The following is a 24809-nucleotide window of genomic DNA, read 5'->3' as shown; positions in this document are numbered from 1 at the left end:
AAAAACTTCGATTTTTTATTTTTATTTTTTTAACTTTTTATTCTTTATTAAAAATCATAAATACTATCAACAAAACCACCCTCAAATGCCATTAGAGAAGAGAAAATCGAATATCATGGATACAAAAGAAAGAGAGGTAACAGATAGATGAGGAAAAATCTATGGAGAAAATTTAATATATTGGAAAACTTGGAGTTAAATGAAAGAGAACTTAAAATAGAAATCCTAAAAATACTCAGAGATATACAAGAAAACACAGAGAGGCAATTTAGGGAGCTCAGAAAACAACTCAATGAACACAAAGAGTATATTTCCAAGGAAATTGAAACTATAAAAACAAATCCAACAGAGATGAAAAACTCAATTCACAAGCTGAAAAACGAGGTAACAAGCTTAGCTAATAGAATAGGCCAGATAGAAGAGAAGATTAGTGAAATAGAAGACAAGCAACTTGAGGCACAACAGAGAGAAGAAGAAAGAAACTCAAAAAATTTTAAAAAATGAGATTGCCCTACAGAAATTATCTGACTCCATCAAAAAGAATAACATAAGAATAATAGATATATCAGAGGGAGAAGAGAGAGAAAATGGAATGGAGAACATAATCAAACAAATAATAGATGAGAAATTCCCAAGCCTGTGGAAAGTACTAAAGCCTGAAATTCAAGAAGCAAACAGAACTCCGAGTTTTCTTAACCCCAACAAACCTACTCCAAGGCGCATCATAATGAAATTGGCACAAACCAACAACAAAGAAAAAATTCTCAAGGCAGCCAGGGAAAAGAAGAATACAACATATAAAGGAAGGCCCATTAGATTACCATCCAATTTCTCAACAGAAACTCTACAAGCTAGAAGAGAGTGGACCCCAATATTTAAAGTCCTGAAAGAGAGGAACTTTCAGCCATGAATACTATACCCATCAAAGCTATCCTTCAAATATGAAGGAGGAATAAAAACATTCACAGATACAGAAAAGATGAGGGAATTTATCATCAGAAAACCCCCACTCCAGGAATTACTAAAGGGGGTTCTCCAATCAGATACAAAGAACAAAAAAAACAAACAAAACAAAGCCACAAGTAAAAGCTCCAAGAAAAACACAATAAAACTAAATTTAAACTGAAAACAACATAAAGAAAGGGGGGAAAGAGGATGGAGATTAAAAGTAGCAAAGGACGATGGAGTGCAAAAGTACTCACAAAATAGTGCACTACAATGAACAGGGTAGGAACCCTTTTCATTACTTAATGGTAACCACCATTGAAAAAAACTACCACAGAAGCACATGATTTAAAAAAGATAGCAACAGAGAAAAGATGTATGGAACACAACCAAATAAAAACAAAAGAGAAAAACAAAAGAGAAGAATCAAACAAGACACAAAACTAACAGAAAGCAATCTATAAAATGGCAATAGGGAACTCACAAGTGTCAATAATTACACTAAATATAAATGGATTAAACTCACTAATAAAAAGGCACAGAGTAGCAGAATGGATCAAAAAAGAAAATCCAACTGTATGCTGCCTTCAAGAAACTCACCTAAGTAACAAGGATAAAAACAAATTCAAAGTGAAAGGCTGGAAAACAATACTCTAAGCAAATAACGTCCAAAAGAAAGCAGGCATAGCAATACTCATATCTGATAATGCTGACTACAAGACGGCAAAAGTACTCAGAGACAAAAATGGCCATTTCATAATGGCTAAGGGGACACTGAATCAAGAAGACATAACAATTCTTAATATATATGCACCAAACCAAGGAGCACCAAAATATATAAGACAGCTACTTATTGACCTTAAAACAAAAACTGACAAAAATACAATCATACTTGGAGACCTCAATACACCGCTGACGGCTCTAGATCGGTCATCCAAACAGAAAATCAACAAAGACATAGTGGCCTTAAACAAAACACTAGAGCACCTGGATATGATAGACATCTACAGGACATTTCATCCCAAAGTGACTGAGTATACATTTTTCTCCAGTGTACATGGATCATCCTCAAGAATTGACCATATGTTGGGCCACAAAAACAACATCAGCAAATTCAGAAAAATCGAAGTTGTACCAAGCATATTTTCTGATCATAAAGCCTTGAAACTAGAATTCAACTGCAAAAAAGAGGAAAAAAATCCCACAAAAATGTGGAAACTAAACAACATACTTTTAAAAAATGAATGGGTCAAAGAAGAAATAAGTGCAGAGATCAAAAGATATATACAGACAAATGAAAATGACAATACGATACATCAGAATCTATGGGATGCAGCAAAAGCAGTGATAAGAGGGAAGTTCATATCACTTCAGGCATATATGAACAAACAAGAGAGAGCCCAAGTGAACCACTTAAATTCACACCTTAAGGAACTAGAAAAAGAAGAACAAAGACAACGCAAAACCAGCTGAAGAAAGGAGATAATAAAAATCAGTGCAGAAATAAATGAAATAGAGAACAGAAAAACTATAGAAAAAATTAATAGAACAAGGAGCTGGTTCTTTGAAAAGATCAACAAAATTGACAAACCCTTGGCAAGACTTACCAAGGAAAAAAGAGAAAGAACTCATATAAACAAAATCTAAAATGAAAGAGGAGATATCACCATGGACACGATAGATATACAAAGAATTATTGTAGAATACTATGAAAAACTTTATGCCACTAAATTCAACAACCTAGAAGAAATGGATAAGTTCCTAAAACAATACAACCTTCCTAGACTGAGTCAAGAAGAAGCAGAAAGCCTAAACAGACCTATTAGTAGAGAAGAAATAGAAAAAACCATTAAAAACCTCCCCCAAAAATAAAAGTACAGGCCCAGATGGCTATATCAGCGAATTTTATCAAACATTCAAAGAAGACATGGTTCCTATTCTACTGAAAGTCTTCCAATAAATTGAAGATGAAGCAATACTTCCAAACATATTTTATGAGGCCAACATAACCCTCATACCAAAACCAGGCAAGGATGGCACAAAAAATGAAATCTATAGACCAATATCTCTAGTGAATACAGATGCTAAAATACTAAACAAAATACTAGCAAATCGAATACAACAACATATTAAAAAATAATACATCATGATCAAGTGGGATTCATCCCAGAATCTCAAGGATGGTTCAACATACGTAAAACGGTTAACGTAATACACCATATCAACAAAACAAAAAACAAAAACCACATGATCTTATCAATAGACACAGAAAAGGTTTTTGATAAAATACAACACAATTTTATGTTTAAGACTCTCAACAAAATGGGTATAGAAGGAAAATATCTCAACATGATAAAGGCCATATATGATAAACCATCAGCTAACATCATATTAAATGGCACTAAACTGAAGGCTTTCCCCCTTCAATCAGGAACAAGACAGGGTTGTTCACTCTCTCCACTCTTATTTAATGTGGTACTAGAGGTTCTAGCCAGAGCAATCAGACAAGACAAAGAAATAAAAGGCATCCATATTGGAAAAGAAGAAGTAAAGGTATCACTTTTTGCAGATGATATGATACTATACATCGAAAACGCCAAAGAACCCACAAAAAGACTACTAGAAACAATAAGCCAATACAGTAAGGTCGCAGGATACAAAATTAACATACAGAAGTCCATAGCCTTTCTATATGTCAACAATGAAACATTTGAGAACAAACTCAAAACAATAATCCCCTTCATGATTGCAACAAAAAAAATAAAATACTTAGGAATAAACATAACAAAGAATGTAAAGAACTTATGTAATGAAAACTATAAACCATTGTTAAGGGAAATCGAAAAAGATATTATGAGATGGAAGAATATTCCTTGTACTTGGTTAGGAAGAATAAATATAATCAAGATGGCCATACTACCCAAAGCAATATACAAATTTAATGCAATGCCCATCAAAATTCCAATGACATTTTTTTTTTTTTTTTTTTTTTTTTTCATTTTTCTGAAGCTGGAAACAGGGAGAGACAGTCAGACAGACTCCCGCATGCGCCCGACCGGGATCCACCCGGCACGCCCACCAGGGGCGACGCTCTGCCCACCAGGGGGCGATGCTCTGCCTATCCTGGGTGTCGCCATGTTGCGACCAGAGCCACTCTAGCGCCTGGGGCAGAGGCCACAGAGCCATCCCCAGCGCCCGGGCCATCTTTGCTCCAATGGAGCCTTGGCTGCGGGAGGGGACGAGAGAGACAGAGAGGAAAGCGCGGCGGAGGGGTGGAGAAGCAAATGGGCGCTTCTCCTGTGTGCCCTGGCCGGGAATCGAACCCGGGTCCTCCGCACGCTAGGCCGACGCTCTACCGCTGAGCCAACCGGCCAGGGCACCAATGACATTTTTTAAAGAAATGGAGCAAAGAATCATCAGATTTATATGGAACTATAAAAAACTCCGAATAGCCAAAGCAATCCTAAAGAAAAAGAATGAAGCTGGGGGCATTACAATACCTGACTTCAAACTATATTATAGGGCCACAACAATCAAAACAGCATGGTATTGGCAGAAAAATAGACAGACCAATGGAACAGAATAGAAAACCCAGAAATAAAACCACATATATATAGTCAAATAATTTTTGATAAAGGGGCCAACAACACACAGTGGAGAAAAGAAAGCCTCTTCAATAAATGGTGCTGGAAAACTGGAAAGCCACATGCAAAAGAATGAAACTGGACTACAGTCTATCCCCCTGTACTAAAATTAACTCAAAATGGATCAAAAATCTAAACATAAGACCTGAATCAATTAAGTACATAGAATAAGACATAGGTACTAAACTCACGGACCTGGGTTTTAAAGACCATTTTATGAATTTGATTCCAAAGGCAAGAGAACTGAAGGCAAAAATAAATGAATGGGACTACATCAGACTAAGAAGTTTTTGCTCAGCAAGAGAAACTGATAACAAAATAAACAGACAGCCAACTAAATGGGAAATGATATTTCAAACAACAGCTCAGATAAGGGCCTAATATCCAAAATATACAAAGAACTCATAAAACTCAACAACAAACAAACAAACAATGCAATAAAAAAATGGGAAGAGGACATGAACAGACACTTCTCCCAGGAAGAAATACAAATGGCCAACAGATATATGAAAAGATGCTCATCTTCTTTAGTTATTAGAGAAATGCAAATCAAAACTGCAATGAGATATCACCTCACACCTGTTATATTAGCTATTATTAACAAGACAGGTAATAACAAATGTTGGAGAGGCTGTGGAGAAAAAGGAACCCTCATACACTGTTGATGGGAATGTAAAGTAGTACAACCATTATGGAAGAAAGTATGGTGGTTCCTCAAAAATCTGAAAATAGAACTACCTTATTACCCAGCAATCCCTCTACTCAGTATATACCCCCAAAACTTAGAAACATTGATACATAAAGACACATGCAGCCCCATATTCATTGCAGCATTGCTCACAGTGGCCAGGACATGGAAACAACCAAAAAGCCCTTCAATAGATGACTGGATAAAGAAGATGTGGCACATATACACTATGGAATACTACTCAGCCATAAGAAACGATGACATCAGATCATTTACAGCAAAATGGTTGGATCTTGATAACATACGGAGTGAAATAAGTAAATCAGAAAAAACCAGGAACTGCATTATTCCATACGTAGGTGGGATATAAAAGTGAGACTAAGAGACATTGATAAAATTGTGGTGGTTACGGGGGGAGGGGGGAGAGGGAGAGGGAAAGGGGGAGGGGAGGCACAAAGAAAACTAGACAGAAGGGGACAGAGGACAATCTGACTTTGGGTGATGGGTATGCAACATAATTGAATGACAAGATAACCTGGACATGTTATCTTTGAATATATGTATCCTGATTTACTGATGTCTCCCTATTAAAAAAATAATAATGAAATTATTAAGTGAAAAAAATATAAATAAATATAGGTATACACACATATGGAAACAGGAAACAGATACAATTAGTAGTTTAATAGGACATCTGGGGGAATTTTGTATTATACTAAAAAAATGAAGATTGTAAAAATAAAGATTTTAGAATGCTGAATTAAGTAGACAGAAGCATATTTATAAATTCCTGAAAGAGCATTAGAGAGAGGGGTCTTCCTGCTTGGAGAGGGTGTAATGAGGGGCGACAATATTTAATCTGAAGTCAGGTGTTTGCCTTTTAGGTAACTCAGGAGAAATAGTCCCATTCCTACAAAGAATGAAACTTGAAAAGTCTTTGCCTTCATTGCTCAGATTAATGCTAGCTATGAATTCCTACTCATGCATTTATTTTTATTAGGTGGTTTTTTGTTTTGTTTTAGAATATTGAAGGCCAAAATGAACCTCATCTAGGGAATAAAGGTGTTATAAGAGGATGTGAGAGGTGATATCTTCCTGGGCTTGGCTTGGCTGTGCACCTCCACGAGGCAAGTTGTAAAATTAGAAGTGTCTGTACTCCATTTCATCTAAAAGGAATCCTTTGATACAGGGCCTGGCAGTTCCTTTCTAGCTTACAAATGCATGTACACACACAAACACTCAAACACACACTCATGGATGATGTATTTTTTTTCTCCCAATTATCTCATTATTAACATCTGCACACATAATTTGTGTTACTTTGATTATAGTTCCAATTAGGCCTATATTGCTGAGGGAACCTGGTTTACTGTATTAGTTTAGTAACACAGTTACAGCACACACAGGTTCTCTAAGTTGTCTAAGATTACAATACCAAAAACTCTAATAAATGAGTATCTAATACGAACCAAGACAAAAGTAAGATGACTGTTTATAAATAGAACTGGTTGTATGAGAAGCAATGAATGCTTTAAAGCTAAAGTATGAAGTGGGTGATGGGTAACTCGATCTCTTCAACAACTTGTTATAGTTCTATAATGACTCCTAATTCAGACAGTTCTCATGTAATATCATTTTTAGTGTCACATGCAGATACTCTACACAGCATATAAAAAATTAGAGGTTTGGTACAACATATATTATTCACACATTTTTCTTTTTTGTTCTTGATAAAGTAATTTTTTGCTACTTAGTTACTCTAAGTAACATAAATTCACTAGCTAGTGAAATCTAAGGAAAATAATAATTTGTGTCCCATCTAGATGGCAAGACCATCAATGGGAGGGACAAAATTTTAATTTGCCATAATGCCTAATGCAAATTCAATTAAATATGTTTTCTCTAACTCAGGAAAAAAAACATTTTCTAGTTTCACAAGCATAATTATCTTTTAAGTTTATTTGCAAAAAATATATTGGAATTAGAATATTGCAGCTGTTAAATGTGGATTAGCAATATTTCTTTAAACACTTTAATATCTGTAATTTTTCTAACTTTTAAAAATACTTATTTAAAATACCAATTGGTTGACATCCAAATTGATACAAAGTACTTGCACTAAATGCAAAGGGAATATCTAGGTTCAATAACCTTGTTTAATAAACAGTGCTTTATTAGCTAGTAAAAATTTTAGTTATGCTAGATTAAAAAATTGAGGCTGTTTTCCTAATTAAGAGTTTCAATTAGTAAATTTGTTCAGCTATAGCTTATAGATATCTTAGTTTGAAGTAACTACACTGTTGCTTAATACTAAATATATTTTAAAATATTTGTACATGTCTAATATCTTAATACTACCCCTAGGCTTTGCGTGTCTATGCAGACTTGCAAATAATTATCTAACAATATTGACACAATAGGAAGTGTTGAAAATACTAGAGAGATGGAAAACTGAATTCTTTGAGGCCTTGTGTTGTTTTCCATCTTATTTTTCTTTATATAAAAAGATGTAAGTGGATTTTTTTATGAAGCTGAATATAATTTTCTTCTCAGAGCATTAATTTGGGGAAAAATTATTTTTCTATTTCTTTCTGTCCTCCTGGTAACCAGGATGGTGACCACCTTTCTGAGAGTGTTAGAGTCTCTTTCAAACCATATATCTACTTCTGTTTGAGTATATTTCCTTATTAGGACAGATAATCTGATGTTCTATCTACATAAATTTCTTGAATATAATTTTTATGTAGAATTTGGAAAATTAGAACTATTTACTCTCATAGTCATAATCTTTCTACTTTCTGAATGAGAATTTCATTGGGATATTGTAGAAAGATACAGATCAGACAAAACCAAGTCTTATGACTAGAGATTCTTGTTGATCTTACCAAGTAACAAAGCTTTGAAAGCACATTTAAGATGCCTTTTTAAAAAATAGGCTGTTGCTGTTACCTATTAAATTTAAGTAAAACATATAAAATTTTATCTAAGTATAGAAATGATTTTTCAGGCATATAATATTACATTGGTTTTAATTTGGTAAGTTTTAGGGACATCTATCATAAAGTAATGTCTATCTAGAAAACACTAGAAGCATTGTCTCAGGCTGAAAGAAAAGTACTCCCGAAAAAATCCGGTAGTGTCTATAACAGTGATGTGAAACAGACATTTTCCTCAGTTGTGTGACCTTGATCCTCTCTCCATTGGTCCCTCTGTGTTTCTTTTCCTTCATCTATGAAATGAAAAGATTGACCTAGATTATTTTAAACTCACTTCCAATGTTCATACTTTGTATTCCCTTTTGTGACTTTCCTATTCACAGAGACTGGGGTAGCACTCAAGAGATAGGTAATTCCATACAGATTAGACCTCAAAACATGCTTTCCCGATCTCTACATCATTTCCTGTAGAATCCTGAGAAGAAAGTAACTGATGGTAGAGGTTATTTTTAAGATATTTCATAACCAATGCACTTTTATTTCTGGCATATTGATAGTTAACTATAATTTATCAAAGACCATTTATTTATGTGTGAATTCTGAACCACACAGAAATTGCTCTTGAATATAGTTTGGCTAAAATTTCCTCAGAGATTCATCATGAAAATGTTATTAAAAGTCAATGTAATCCAAAGAGCAAAACAACCTTTCAGAATGTTTTCCTTTAAACCTATACATATTTTTGGTAAAAAAAAAAAAAAAAAAAAAAATCTATTAGAATTAGGTCAGTTAAATTTCAATAAGACCAACAAAAGGCTGTATTGGGTAAAAAAAAAAGGAAGGAAGAGGAAATCTATTATGTCTTAAGGCATAATACTGATGTTAAATATTAATTTGATGCTATATAATCCAATTAGCCTAAATGTAGTCTGTTAAATATGTTTACACTGGTTTTATGATCTTAAATAAATAAAAACAACACAAACAAATGTTGGGCTTCTTAGAAATAAATGAAGATACTTCAAAGTTGAGATTTTTGAGTTAAACATATTAGTGAAGCTTAAGAAAATATAATAAGCAACACATTTTTATTTGTGGATGGAGCTTACTTGAATGGCGCTGCATACACTGGGGAGGACAGGGAAATAATTTTAATAAAGAACCTGGAGGCATTAGAAGTATGGTAAAAAAAATGATAAAGCCAAGATTTAGGTTGTAAAAATGCAAATAACTATACAAGGGGAAGAAATAACCTAATGCAGCTATTTAGAGGGAAGAGAGACCCAAGAAAACAGTTAGGGGCAAAACAAACCTCTGAGTGATAGTGCAGAGCAAATGAGATATGAAACAACAACAATAATAAGCAGAAAATGTTCCTCTGCTTTTTTCGAACCACAAAGAGGCATTGTGGCATAGGAAGATGAAGGGCATGGCACCTAAACAATAGATTCAGCTTCTGTTAATATAAAAAAGTGGCATATGCACAGCTGGACACACAGCTGCATAGGGGTTTGACTACTAGGAAGCTGCCACAATAGAGTAAATATCTGTTACATGTCTATTCAGGGGACTTCTTTTAAATTAATAAAATGCAAGGAAATAGAGCAAGAAATAATAACATTGTCCTTATGAGCAAGGTCTAAACCCCAGAAATTGAAGAGAATTTCTATACAAGTACAGGTGGTCTTCATTCTTTTTAAATACTATATAATTCGTGTATCATAAAAATATACACTTAAAACATATATGATCCTATTAATCAATGTCACCCCAATAAATTTAATTTAAAAAACTATTTAGGGCCCTGGCCGGTTGGCTCAGTGGTAGAGCGTCGGCCTGGCGTACAGAAGTCCCGGGTTCAATTCCTGGCCAGGGCACACAGGAGAAGCGCCCATCTGCTTCTCCACCCCTCCCCTCTCCTTCCTCTCTGTCTCTCTCTCCCCCTCCCGCAGCCAAGGCTCCATTGGAGCGAAGATGGCCCGGGCGCTGGGGATGGCTCCTTGGCCTCTGCCTCAGGCACAAGAGTGGCTCTGGTTGTGACAGAGCGATGTGCCCTGGTGGGCGTGCTGGGTGGATCCCAGTCGGGCACATGCGGGAATCTGTCTGACTGTTTCTCTCTGTTTCCAGCTTCAGAAAAATACAAAAAAAAATAAAAAAAATAAATAAAAATAAATAAAAAAAACCTATTTAGACTTCAAAAAACTTGGGCCACAGAAATAAGCATTGCTAAGTCATCAAGATAATTTTTAAAAAATCTAGACATGCAAATGGCTATTAGGTTTTTAGTTATATATGACATAGTAACCACTAAGTTTTTATTTGTAGAATGAAAAAATGACTGAATGAATACAAACTGGAAATTTTTATGTCCATTTTACAGATGAGAAAAAGTGAGGCTCCATAAAATTTCATCAATATTCCTTACTTTGCACAGAAAACACATTGTAAAGCAAGAATTTATGTATACATAATGCTCAAGTCCATGATTTCCCCATTACTAGTTCACTGATTCTGACCCAGTAGCCATCAGTCCTTTAAAAAAACCTTATGTCTCCTTCTTTGTTGTAGTTGTTGTTTTTTGGATTTCTATTATTTATTTATTTTATTTAGACAATTAATTTTAATGGGGTGACACTGATTAATTAGGATGGATACATAGATTCAGGAAAAACATCTCCAGATCATTTTGACATTTGATTATGTTGTATACCCATCACCCAAGTCAAATTATCTTCTGTCACCTTCTATTTGGTTTTCTTTGTGCACCTCTCCTCTCCCACCCCTTCCCTCTCTTCCTTTCCCCTCCCCCTGGTAACTATCACACTCTGTCCATGTCCATGAGTCTCAATTTTGTGTCCCATCTATGTATGGAATCATACAGTTCTTAGTTTTTTTCTGATTTACTGATTTCACTCAGTATAATGTTATCAAGGTCCATCCATGTTGTTGTAAACGATCTGATGTCATCATTTCTTATGGCTGTGTAGCACTCTATAGTATATATGTACCACACCTTCTTTATCCAATCATCTATTGAAGGGCTTTTTGGTTGTTTCCATGTCTTGGCCACTGTGAACAATGCTGCAATGAACATTAGGCTGTGTGTGTCTTTACATACCAAAATGGAATGGAGAACATATTCAAACAAATAATAGACAAGAACTTCTCAAGCCTGTGGAAAAAATTAAAGCCTTGAATTCAAGAAGCAAACAGAACACCAAGTTATCTTAACCCAAACAAACCTACTCCAAGGCTCATCATAATAAAATTATCACAAACCAATGACAAAGAAAAAATCCTCAAAGCAGCCAGGGAAAAGAATACAACATATCAAGGAAGACACATTAGGTTATTATTAGATTTCTCAGTAGAAACTGTACAAGCCAGAAGAGAGTGGTTTTCTATTTTACAAAGACTTTGATTAGGTTTTTCACCAGCCTTAATCAACTTCTATTAAACATATGGTTGAAAAAATACTTGGAATTATTACTAAGTTTATGCACACAAAATTTAAAAACCATGAAAATAGTAGATTTTACAAGTAAAATACTCATATGAACAAATTATATATACATTTCTCAAAACTTATTTTTCAATGTTAAGCACAGTAATCATAGAGTCATCACAAGGAACATAGTGAAATGTCCCTTGAAAGACTGCTTGCATTCATCAAGAACTATAGAAAAATAATACACTGCTTTTAAAAAATAGTTTTTGTACCACTTCCCAATTTTAGTTTTGTTGTTCTGAACAATAATTTAGTATTTGGGTGAACTTATTTAGGGAACCCTTTAAGATTGTCTGAGATGAAAAGTATCTAGGGAACTGAGTGATGTTTCCTGACTCATCTTGCCACATCTCAAACAGGTATCTTTATTAGATAGAATGACTATAAATTGGACATGGTCCAAAGCGAGCAATGTTCTATTGGTTTGTTTAATTTCAGAGATTAGTTTTAACAAGAAAAGATAAAAAATTAACTTGTCACTTTTGCAGAATAAAACTTGAACATGATTTTACATTGTGCTGATTAGTTTCAGAGTTATCGTTCACCCTTCATATTTTGCTGTATCTGTTAATACTGAATGCTTTGGGGGAAAACACCAAATAATTTAATTATCTTGTGGATACAACCAATATAAAGCCACTTAAAAAAACTAGGCCAAATTTTGCCTAAAATTAATAAATATAATTATAATTTAAAATGTTCATGCTATAAGCCAAAAATAAAAATTATCCTGTATAAATGTTATTACATTCTGTTTGGAATAACTTTACCTTCAGAGAAAAAGGAGATAAAATGTCAAACATATTTAATGCACGATAAGCAATTTTTAAGAAATCAGTGAGCAAGTCTTGACCTTTAATATAGCAACCTTAAAAAGGTATACTTTTATGAAAAATAATAATCTTGGGGCCATGAACGAAAAGAATCATGTTCTCTGCTTTTAGATCTTAGAGCAGCAGGTATTTAAAAATTATTAATATATGGTGAGGGTAAGAGTGTTGAATGCTCTTCCGGCTTTTCACGATTTTTTTTTTTTTTTTTTTTTGCGTGTGAACACACTTAATCCTTAGCAAGCAGCTGAAGTTGGAGCCAAGCATATGAGCCAGTGTCCCCGAGGCCTCACTAGCATTATACCCATCACTAGGAAATCCATTGAAAAGGAAGTGACCTCTGAAATCGAAGTATTGTATCTGGTTAAAAAGATCAGCACAGAGAGGGGTTGACATTTTTCCTTCTTTGTCCAAGGAATTCCAATATTCTGGCTTTGTGATTCTTAAGTTTGCAATTAAACCCACCTATATGTAAACTATAAGGAAACATGATAAATACTGTTTTTAGCTTTAAGAGATCTTGAGCATTAACTCTGCAGAGGATGGTCAGAATTAGAAGAAATTATTATAGTGAGGACCGAGGATAAAACTGTGTGTTGGGCAAAAGGCGGAGGCCTACACATTGGAAAAGTCTCAGGTCAGAGTGAGATAAGTGCAAATTCTGTTTTGATTCTGATAGAAGCTGGTACCTGACCTCTGCAAGTCTTGGCTTTCTTGAGGTTAAAATTTTACTAGAACCTGAAGGCAAAGCTGTAACTAAAATGAGGAGGCAAGGGCTCCAAAAATTGGGAAGAGATTTAGGGCTGAAGAAAAGCTAGTCAGAGCTTAGCAAATATGTGAGAAGGTAGCACTTCAATTCTAAACCTCATGTGATGGGATCTCACTCTACTCCTGTTGATTGGAGCACACTGTACAGGCGTCAATGGGCAGATACATCTGAAAAGGTGCCAAAGTGCTCATGTGCTAAGAAAAGTAAAAAGGAGCAATGAGAGTATCTTGAAAGTGGTCTTTGAAGTGCTCAAGACAGTTTGAGGCTGGTGAAAAGCTAAAATAAAACTCTGAATCTTTACAAAGATTTACATACTTTATTACGTAACATAATACATTAGAATTGATAAGAATGAAATATCATACCTGCTAAAATCTTGCAATTATCCTGGACTTTAGTGCAATTCTGCAACCTTTTAAGAATAACACAATGATATAAACAAGTTAGATATTATTGGTATTTTTTATATAATTGAAAATTCCACATATTCCTTTAATATTAATGAAATGGTTACTTAGATTTTAAAGCAAGAGTATCAACATTGGAAGCAGATCAGCAATACATACGTGTTTTGCTTTTGTGTATTATTTTTGTCATCTTTTTTAAAAAGAGCTACAATATTCTTCCCCTCTTTCTGCCACCCATATCCAGAGGTTATGATTCTATAGGTATGAAATATGACCTAGGGATCTAAGGGATTTTTTGTTTTTTTAAAAAATATATTTAACTTGTACTAAGACACAACCAGGTTTTATAGTTATAATTTGAATGCAGATAATAGTTAAAAGTATGACTTTCAGAGTAAAACTGATCCAAATAATCATTCTACACATGAATCACGTTACAGGCATACCCTTTTATTGCATTTTTTTTATTGCATCTCACAGATATGGTGTATTTTGCACAAACCTCCGTCAAGCAAATTTATAGGCACCATTTTCAAACAGAATTTACTCAGTTTTTTTGTGTCACACTTTGGTAACTCTTGCAATACTTTAAATTTTTAATTATTATTTTATTTGTTATGGCAATCTGTGATAAGGGACCCTTGATGTTACTATCATAATTGTTTTGTGGTTGCACAAACTATGCCCACATATGAGAAACTTAGCAAATGTGTGTGTCCTCTAACCACCTCACTGACTGGTTTCTCTGTCTCTCTTCCTCTCCTCAGCCCTCCCCATTTCCTAAGAAACAAAAATATTAAAATTAAACCAATTTAATAACCCAACAATTGCCTCTAAGATTTTATGTGAAGCATCATAGGTTTCTCACTTTAAATCAAAAGCTAGAAGTTATTAAGCTTAGTGAGAAAGACATGTCAAAAGCACAGACAGACTAAAAGCTAAGACTTTTGCAACAGTTAGCTAAGTTGTAAATGCAAAGAAAATTGTTGGGGACCGAAAAGCCAACAGGGTTTTTGCAGTGGTTAGACTTTTGGGGCACAGAGGTGTGAGGAACTGGTTGTAAACTGACAGTCTGCTGAACTCCCCACCTCACTTGTTCTGTGAAGTTACTAAAGGCTGTTAAGCTGTGGTGCTGGATTGTTTATACTCATCCTACCTCCAATGTCCACCAGAAAGACTGGAGGCAAGTTTCTTCTATCCTTTGTTTTGTGAAGCTAAGATGGTATGTATGGAGGGGGGTTTTCTGCACTTGGTAAAATTCTTGGGTTGCCTTGGAGATATGATCAAAGATCTCATTGATTTGCTATTGGCCCACTTTGCCCTATAAATAAAGGAGGAAGCAGTTTTTGAGCATGCTCTGTTCTTGCTAGCAGCTTTGCAGAGCCCTCCCAAACCCATCCTTTTATTTCTTTAAGCGTATTTTCTTAATTCCATGCTGTTCCCACTCAGGACCTAGAATTACTAGCCGTGCTGGTTCACAACAGAAAATGTTTCTGAAAGAAATTAATAGTGCTACCCCAATAAATAAACAAATAATAGAATGTCAAACAGCCTTATTGCTGATATGGAGACAGTGTAGTGGTCTGGAAAAAAGATCAAACCTGATACAACAATTCCTTAAAGCAAAGCCTAATCCAGAACAAGGCCCTAACTTTCTTTACTTCTATGAAGGCTGAGAGAGGTGAGGAAACGGCAGTAGAGAAGATGAAGCTACATAGGTTGGTTCATGAAGTTTAAGAAATGGTTTTTATAATGTACAAGTGCAAGGTGAAGCAGCAAGTGCTATTGTTGAAACTGCAACATGTTATCCAGAAGATCTAGCTAAGATAATTAATGAAGGTGGCTACACTAAACAACAGGTTTTTCATGTAGACAGAACAGTCTTATATTGGAAGAAGATGCCATCTAGAACTTTTATAGCTAGAGAGTAGAAGTCAATGTCTGGCTTCAAAGCTTCAAAGAACAGGCAGACTCTCTTGTTAGAGGCTAATGTAGCTGGTAATTTTAAGTTGAAGCTAGTACATATTTGCCATTCTAAAAATCCTAAGACCCTTAAGAATTATACTCATTCGACTTTGCCTGTGCTTTGTAAAGGCAACTACAAAGCTTGGATGGTAAGTACATCTCTTTACAACATGGTTTACTGAATAATTTAAGCCACTGTTGAGACCAATCATTCAGAAAAATGGATTTCTTTAAAAATGCACTTGGGTACCCAGAGAGCTCTGATAAAGATGTACAATGAGACTGATGTTTTCATGCCAGGTAACACAACATCTGTTCTGAAAACCATCGGTCAGGGAGTAATTTTGACTTTTAAGCTGTATTATTTAAGACATACATTTCATAAGGCTGTAGCTACCACAGATAGTGATTTCTCTGATGGATCCAGGTAAAGTGAAAACTTTCTGAAATGGATTCACCATTCTAGATGCCATTAAGAACATTTGTCTTTCATAGAAAGAAGTCAAAATATTAACATTAAGAGGAGTCTTGAAGAAGCTGATCCCAATCCTCATAGATGAATTTGAGGGTTTCAGACTTCAGTGGTGGAAACAGCAAGGAATTAGAATTAGTAGTGAAGTATGAAGATGTGACTGAATTGCTGCAATCTAATAATCAAACTTTAATGAGTGAGAAGTTACTTCATATGCTTGGGCAAAGAAAGTGGTTCCTTAAGGTGGAATCTGTTCCTGGTGAAAACACTGCAAGGATTGTTGAAATGAATACTATACAAACTTTATTGATAAAGCACCATCAGGTTTTGAGAGGAGTGACTCCAACTTTTTTTTTTTTTAAGTTATTAATTTGTTGGGGTTTTTTTTTAAATTTTTATTTTATTTATTCATTTTTTTTTAGAGAGGAGAGAGAGAGGGAGAGAGAGAGACAGACAGAGAGAGAGAGAGAGAGAGAGAGAGAGAGAAGGGGGGAGGAGCTGGAAGCATCAACTCCCATATGTGCCTTGACCAGGCAAGCCCAGGGTTTTGAACCAGCGACCTCAGCATTTCCAGGTCGACGCTTTATCCACTGCACCACCACAGGTCAGGCGACTCCAACTTTGAAAGAAGTTCTGTATGTAAAATGCAATCAAACAGCGTGAGGTGTTACAGAGAACTGTGAAAGAGAGAGTTGATCAATGTGGCAAACTTCACTGCTGTCTTATTTTAAGAAATTGTCCAATGTCACCCCCTTAAATTTAATTCATAAATAAAATTTAGAAATTAATAGAAAGTAAAAACCATGTATCATTAATCTCTTTGCTGCAAAATTATATTATTTAAGAAATATTATATTATTTAATATTTATATATTAATATTAAAAAACATTTTTCAAAATAACCGACTTTAAAATATTTTACATAAATATAAGAGAATACTAATATGATCCAAATGCTCTTAGCATTCTTACTCACCTATCAAAATTCAAATTGAAGTAAAAATAGAAAATGATAACTAGATAGGATTCTTCTCTGGATCAATTGGTCTAATATACATGGCCCTTTTTTAATGATCTTGTCTTGCTCAAGAATCAACTAAAACAAAAACTGTTGTAGGTATAGATTTTTCATTTTCAAAATTTATTCCTTTGTTTTGGAAAGGTAGTGTGTGACAAAAAAATGCATGCGATAATTTTATATATATTTCATGTGCTCCATAATGAGGTCGAATTGCAGATTATGGTATATAAAATTTAATATGCATTTAATAACTAAAATATAGTCTAAATTCTTATTTGTGATTGCCTTTTCAGTCAGTCAGTAATTAAGGAAGAGGTGTCAAGATTTGTTATTATGTTTCTGTCAATTTTCTTTACTTTTTAGCACTATTAAGCTTTTTCAATTAAAGAAAGTACATAATTTATATTTACATTTTAGGTATGGTTCCTCATCGATACATTTACTTTACTTTTTGTTCTTTGTAATGTTATTTAATTAATCAAATTTGAGAATGCTCTCAACCTAATACAACATATTTTAAATATTGACCAAATGCAATAAAAACTGGTGATATGAGAAATAAATTTACAAAATCTCTTTATTATAGTGTATTATATGAAAGAAATAGAGAAAATTCTGATAAAACCATTTTTAAAACACCCCATTCACCAATTTAGCAAAATTAATGTAATGGGGGCTGTATAGCATGAGAAATGTTAGAAATCCTCATGCAGCCTAAGACAGTCTTATGAAGGGCACCAGAAAAAACCTCCTATAAGCCATTAAAAATACAGTCTGATACTCTATTTACAAAATATCTCACGAGCCTGACCAGGCAGTGGCGCAGTGGATAGAGCGTCGGACTGGGATGCGGAGGACCCAGGTTCGAGACACCGAGGTCACCAGCTTGAGCGCAGGTTCATCTGGTTTGAGCAAAGCTCACCAGCTTAGACCCAAGGTTGCTGGCTCAAGCAAGGGGTTACTTGGTCTGCTGAAGGCCCATGGTCAAGACACATATGAGAAAGCAATCAATGAACAACTAAGGTGTCGCAACGAAAAACTAATGATTGATGCTTCTCATCTCTCTCCATTCCTGTCTGTCTGCCCCTATCTATTCCTCTGTCTGACTTTCTCTTTCTGAAAAAAGAAAAAAAATCTCACAAATTTATCCTCTCATCAAATTACCCAAATTAAGCTAACAGAGTCACCACTCAGTGGACAGTTTACACTGCCAATCTTCGTAGACACCCATAAATGTTACAATGTAAGTTATTCAGAGAGAAACTTCATAGAATCAATATTTCTTGACTAATAACCCATGCCTTTAATTTCCTCCTTAATACCTCAAAGGCTAATAAGTAATTAAAGAGGTGATATTAAATATCTAACTTCATGTTCTAAGTGGAACTCCAAAGAATGTTCAAATAAACAAAAAGAGAAAAAAATCAAACTTAATTTTTTTAGAGAAAATAAAAGGCCTCGAGTGAATGCATTTATAGGTAAACAAGCAGAAATAACAGGACAAAATACTAAATATTCAAACAAATTAGATCTTTGTAAATTGTACTAAAATAAGTGATAATATGTCTTTAATTTTTTAAATACTTTTTTAATTTTTAAATTTTATATAAAAAATTACATGTAAAGTGGTGATATTGATTAACAAGAGTACACAGGTTTCGGGTAAACATTTCAATAGCATTTGAACTGTTGATTATATTGTGTACCCATCATTCAAAGTCAAATAATTTTCTATCACCATATATTTGTCCCTCTTTACTCCTTTCCACCCCTCCCCCTGGTAAACATTTCACTTTTATCTATGTCTATGAGTCTCAGTTTTATATCTAACTTATGTGTAAATCATATATACACAGTTCGTAGCTTTTGCTGATTTGCTTATTTCACTCAGTATAACATTCTTGAGGTCCATCCATGTTGTCATAAATGGCAATATGTCATCATTTCTTATGGCTGAATAGCATTCCATTGTGTATATAGTATATATACACTACATCTTCTTTATCCAATCCTCTATTGAAGGAGACTGGTTGTTTCCATGTCTTGACCACTGTAAATAATGCTGTGATGAACATGGGGATGCATGTGTCTTTACGTATCAATATTTTTTAGTTTTTTGGGTAGATACCCAGTAGAGGCTTTGCTGGGTCATATGGTAGTTCTATTCTTAACTTTTTGAGGAACCACTACTTTCTTACATAATGGTTGTATTAGTTTACATTCCCACCAGCAGCCAACAAGGGTTCCTTTTTCTCCACTACTTCTTCAACACTTGCTATTACCTGTCTTGTTGATAATAGCCAATCTAACAGGTGTGAGGTGGTATCTCATTGTAGTTTTGACTTGCATTGCTCAAATAGCTAGTAAAGATGAACATTTTTTCATATACCTGTTTGCCATTTGTATGTATTTTTGGGAAAAATGTTCAGGTTTCCTCTCCATTTTTAAATTGGATTGTTTGCTTGTTTCTTGCTGAGCTTTGTGAGTTCTTCATATATTTTGGATATTAACCTCTTATTAAAGCTGTTGTTTGCAAGTATCATCTCCCATTTGGTTGACTGCCTATTTGTTTTGTTGTCAGTTTCTTTTGCTGTGCAGACGCTTCTTAGTTTGATAGAGTCCATTCATTTATTTTTGCCTTTAATTCCCTTGCCTTTGGGGTCAAATTCATAAAATGTTCTTTACAGCCAAGGTCTAGGAGTTTAGTACTTATGTTTTCTTCTATGTAATTTATTGTTTCAGATCTTATATTCAGAACTTTGATCTATTTTGAGTTAATTTTTTTTTGTGCAGGGGAACAAACTATAGTCAAATTTTATTTTTTGCACATGGCTTCCCAATTTACCCAAAACCATTTATTGAAGAGGTTTTCTTTTCTCCATTGTGTGTTTTTGGCTCCTTTGTTGAAGATTATTTGTCCACATTTATATGGTTTTATTTCTGGGCTCTTGATTCTGTCCTATTGGTGTGAATGTCTGTTTTTCTGCCAGTACCTTGCTGTTTTGATTACTGTGGCTCTGTAGCATTATTTGAAGTCAGGTAGTATGAAAGGTTCAGCTTCATTCTTTTTTCTCAGGATCACTTTGGTTATTCTGCATTTTTTATGATTCCATACAAAAATGGCGATTTTCTTGTTCTATTTCTTTAAAATTAACATTAGAATTTTGATGGGGATTGTATTAAATTTATATATTGTTTTGGGTAATATGTCTATTTTAACTATACTGCTCACAAAAATTAGAGGATATTTCTAAATGAATATGAAGCAATAAAAAAAGAGAAGTGTTTGATTTTTTCTAAACAAGAGCATCAGAAAAGCAAACGACAAGTCAAGAAAAGTTGATTATGCAAATAAGATGTAAAACCAACTTTTATTTCTTTGGTGAAAATGCACTATACAAAAAGCTGAAGGTACTGGATGGAGTATATGCATGTTCCCTGATCCCTAATTTTTGTGAGTGGTGTATGGTGATTCTTCCAATCCATGAACATGGAATATTTTTCCATTTCATTGGGTTGTTTTCAATTTCTTTTAATAATACTTTGTAATTTTCAGTATATAGGTCCTTCACATCTTTTGTTAAGTTTATACTTAGGTATTTTTTTTTTTTGTATTTTTGTTGCAACTGTAAAAGGAATTTTTTTTTTTTATTTCATTTCCTTAAGTTTCATCATTGGCATATAGGAAAGCAATAGAGTTTTCTATATTGATTTTGTATCTAGCCATGTTACTGTATTTATTTATTGTTTCTAATAGTTTTTTGGTGGAGTCTTTGGGGTTTTATATATACAGAATCATGCCATTTGCAAAAAGTGATACCTTTACTTCTTTTTTCCCAATATGGATGCTTTTTTCTTTCTCTTACCTGATTACTCTAACTAAAATTTCCATATCTATGATGAATAAGAGTGGAGAGACTGGGCAGCCTTATCTTGTTCCTGATTTTAGAGAAAAAGCCTTCATTTTTTCATATATGGCCTTTATTATGTTGAGATACATTCTTTTTATATCCATTTTATAATTTTTTTTAAACATAAAGGGATTTTATTTCTTATCAAATGCCTTTTCTGCATCTTTTGATAAAATCATATGATTTTTTCTTTGTTTTGTTGATGTAGTAGTGTATTATGTTGATCGATTTACATATGTGATAATATGGCTTTTAAAGACAGATAACTAGCAATATAGAAATGATTAATTCTAATATGTAAGAAAACAATTCATAGATAAGTTGATTAAAAATGGGTTAGTAAATAGAATTTGAGAATATCAAGATAATTATCAGGCCCTGGCCGGTTGGCTCAGAGGTAGAGCGTCGGCCTAGCGTGCAGAGGACCCAGGTTCGATTCCCGGCCAGGGCACACAGGAGAAGCGCCCATTTGCTTCTCCACCCCTCCGCCGCGCTTTCCCTCTCTGTCTCTCTCTTCCCCTCCCGCAGCCAAGGCTCCATTGGAGCAAAGATGGCCCGGGCGCTGGGGATGGCTCTGTGGCCTCTGCCCCAGGCGCTAGAGTGGCTCTGGTCGCAACATGGCGACGCCCAGGATGGGCAGAGCATCGCCCCCTGGTGGGCAGAGCGTCGCCCCTGGTGGGCGTGCCGGGTGGATCCCGTTCGGGCGCAAGAGGGAGTCTGTCTGACTGTCTCTCCCTGTTTCCAGCTTCAGAAAAATGAAAAAAAAAAAAAGATAATTATAATTATCAGATCTCTTATATAAAATTAAGAAAAAACATTGTAATACTTAAAACAATAGAAAGAGTAGCACAAATCAACAGAGGAAAGACAATAAAAGTTACTTTTCATGTAGTGGAAATGTTTACTAAGGTGAAAATAGACTACATGCTTTGGAGACTAAACCATTGAAAACCAACAAATAGATAACTGATATTTCTGGAGAAGATAAAATGAAAAATGATTATAAAAAATCAAAAGATAAAATAATATCTACCTGCCCATTTATCATCTGTTATGTTTGAAAATAATGTAAGGTGTACATTGTCAGATTGGAAGGTGAAGCATATAGCAAAAAATACAATAAAAATATAAAAATTGTTAGACAAAACCCATTTTTAATAGTAACAAAAAGGATAACATAAAATATACTGCTCACAGCTTGTCCAGGTGGTGGCGCATTGGATAAAGAGTTGGACTGGGATGCGGTGGACCCAGCTTTGAAACCCCAAGGTTGTCAGCTTGAGCGTGGGCTCATCCGGCTTGAGTATAGGTTTGCCAGCTTGAGCGTGGGGTCACTGGCTTGAGCATGGGATCATAGACATGACCCTATGGTCGTTGGCTTGAGCCCAGAGGTTGCTGGCCTAAAGACTAAGGTTGCTGGCTTTTGTCCAAGGTTGCTAGCTTGAGCAAGGGGTCACTCACTCTGCTGTAGTCCCCCAGGTCAAGGCATATATGAGAGAGCAATCGAATGAACAACTGGCCCTGGCTGTTTGACTCAGTGGTAGATTGTTGGCCCAGTATGTAGATGTCCCGGGTTTGATTCCTGGTCAGGGCACACAGGAGAAGCACCTATCTGCTTCTCCACACTTCACCCTCTCCTTTCTCTCTCTCTCTTTCCCTCCTACAGCCAAGGCTCCATTGGAGCAAAGCTAGCCCAGACACAGAATGGCTCCATGGCTTCCCCCTCAGGCACTAGAATGGCTCCGGTTGCAACAGAACAACGCCCCAGACAGGTAGAGCATCACCCCCTAGTGAGCATGCCAGGTGGATCCCGGTTGAGCACATGCATAAGTCTGTCTCTCTGCTTTCCTGCTTCTCACCTCAGAAAAAATACAATAATAATAATAATAATAATAATAATAAACAAACATAAATGAATAACTAAGGAGACTATGGAACCACAACAAAGAATTGATACTTCTCATCTCTCTCCCTTTCGGTCTGTCTATTCTTAGCTGTCACTCTCTCTGTCTCTCTGTCTGTAACAAAAAAAAATACTGCTCACAAATATTAGGAGATATTTCAAAATAAATATGAAGTGATATAATATCCCCTAATTCTTTGAGCAGTATATATTTCACATGAATAAAGAAGACATATATGTGAATAAAACTTTAAAATCACTTTGAGACAAATAAATAAACAAATATGAAGGCATATATATATATATATATATATATATATATATATATAATGCAATCTCAATAAAATTACCAAAATATTTTTGAAATAACCAACTTACTCTCAATTTTATAAAGAAATATAATATATATATATTTAAATTTAAAAACATGCTGGAATAAAGATAAAAATGAATAATTCAAATGGTTAATAAAATATTTGGTTAATTATTTTAAAAGTAAACAGTGGTGTACGAATACAGAAATAGTTACATTCAGCAAACTATTAGGGTCCAAAGTAATTAGAATTTGGTAAATTACAGAAATGGCAATGTAATCATTAGGGGAAGATGAATAATTCTGTAAGTGATATTGGGACAACTGAGTAGGCACATAAATTTAAATCCCTAGAAAAATTATTTGAAAATTTTACTATGAAAAATGTTCCTTTTCCTGAATATATAAAATGTTAATAAAAATTAATAAGAAATAAATTGGTAACCTATCAGAAAACAGAAAAGGCATATGACAAAGATTTCACAGAAAATAGCATGGGAGTCATATGTATAATAAAATACCTCATGTATAAACAGAGAAATAAAATACAAATTAAAACTATAATGAAATTCCATTATCCAAATGTTAACTGGAAAAGATCATACAACTTGAAAATGCTGTGTTGGTGAAATTGTGAACGAACAGAAGGTCTCAGTACTGCTGACGAGAACTATTTTTTTAGAAAGCAAAGTTCGGAAATGTTTATGTCGGTTGTGCTCTCATTTGTATTAATTACAAACAGTGTTAGCACAGCTATGCTTGTATATTTATAGAATATGTTTTCAAGGCTAAACAGAGTAATAGCTATTAATAGAAATAAGTAGTCTGTAGTAAAAACTTACGTTGATTTTGGCTTGGTAATAATTAACCTTCAGAATTTCAGGTTTTCATGTCTATATAGTTAAAAAGTGAAGAGTAACGAATTCCATGTGCAACCAAGTGAAATTCATGAGTGAAGGCAAAGCAATGCATCATGGGAGAAAGCAATGAAAAGGGATGTAAACAATAAGTCTTGGGAAATCTATTTGAATATAAAACCCAGCCAATCAAAAGCAAAATGTAAAATATTACATTAATTATGAACAATTAATGAAAGGTTTACATGATTTTGTCCATGTAAATATGAAGTTAAATCTATATACCTAAGTTATACATGTAGTTCCAAAATGGGAAATGAAATTTATTAATTATAGCCTGACTAGGTGGTGGCACAGTGGATAGAACATTGGACTGGGATGTGGAGGACCCAGGTTCCAAATCCCATGGTTGCCGGCTTGAGCCTGGGTTTATCTGGCTTGAGCATGGGCTCACCAGCTTGAGCGTGGTGTTGCTGGCTTGAGCATGGGATCATAGACATGACCTCATGGTTGCTGGCTTGAGCCCAAAGGTCGCTGGCTTGAAGCCCAAGGTCTCTGGCTTGAACCCAAGGTCTCTGGCTTTAACAAAGGGACACTCGCTCTGTTCTAGCCCCCCAGTCATGGCACATATGAGAAAGCA

This window comes from Saccopteryx leptura, chromosome 4, assembly GCF_036850995.1.
Source record: "Saccopteryx leptura isolate mSacLep1 chromosome 4, mSacLep1_pri_phased_curated, whole genome shotgun sequence".
Classification (NCBI taxonomy): Eukaryota; Metazoa; Chordata; class Mammalia; order Chiroptera; family Emballonuridae; genus Saccopteryx; species Saccopteryx leptura.
The sequence above is the reverse complement of the archived record's forward strand: the minus strand, read 5'-3'. Positions refer to the sequence as shown.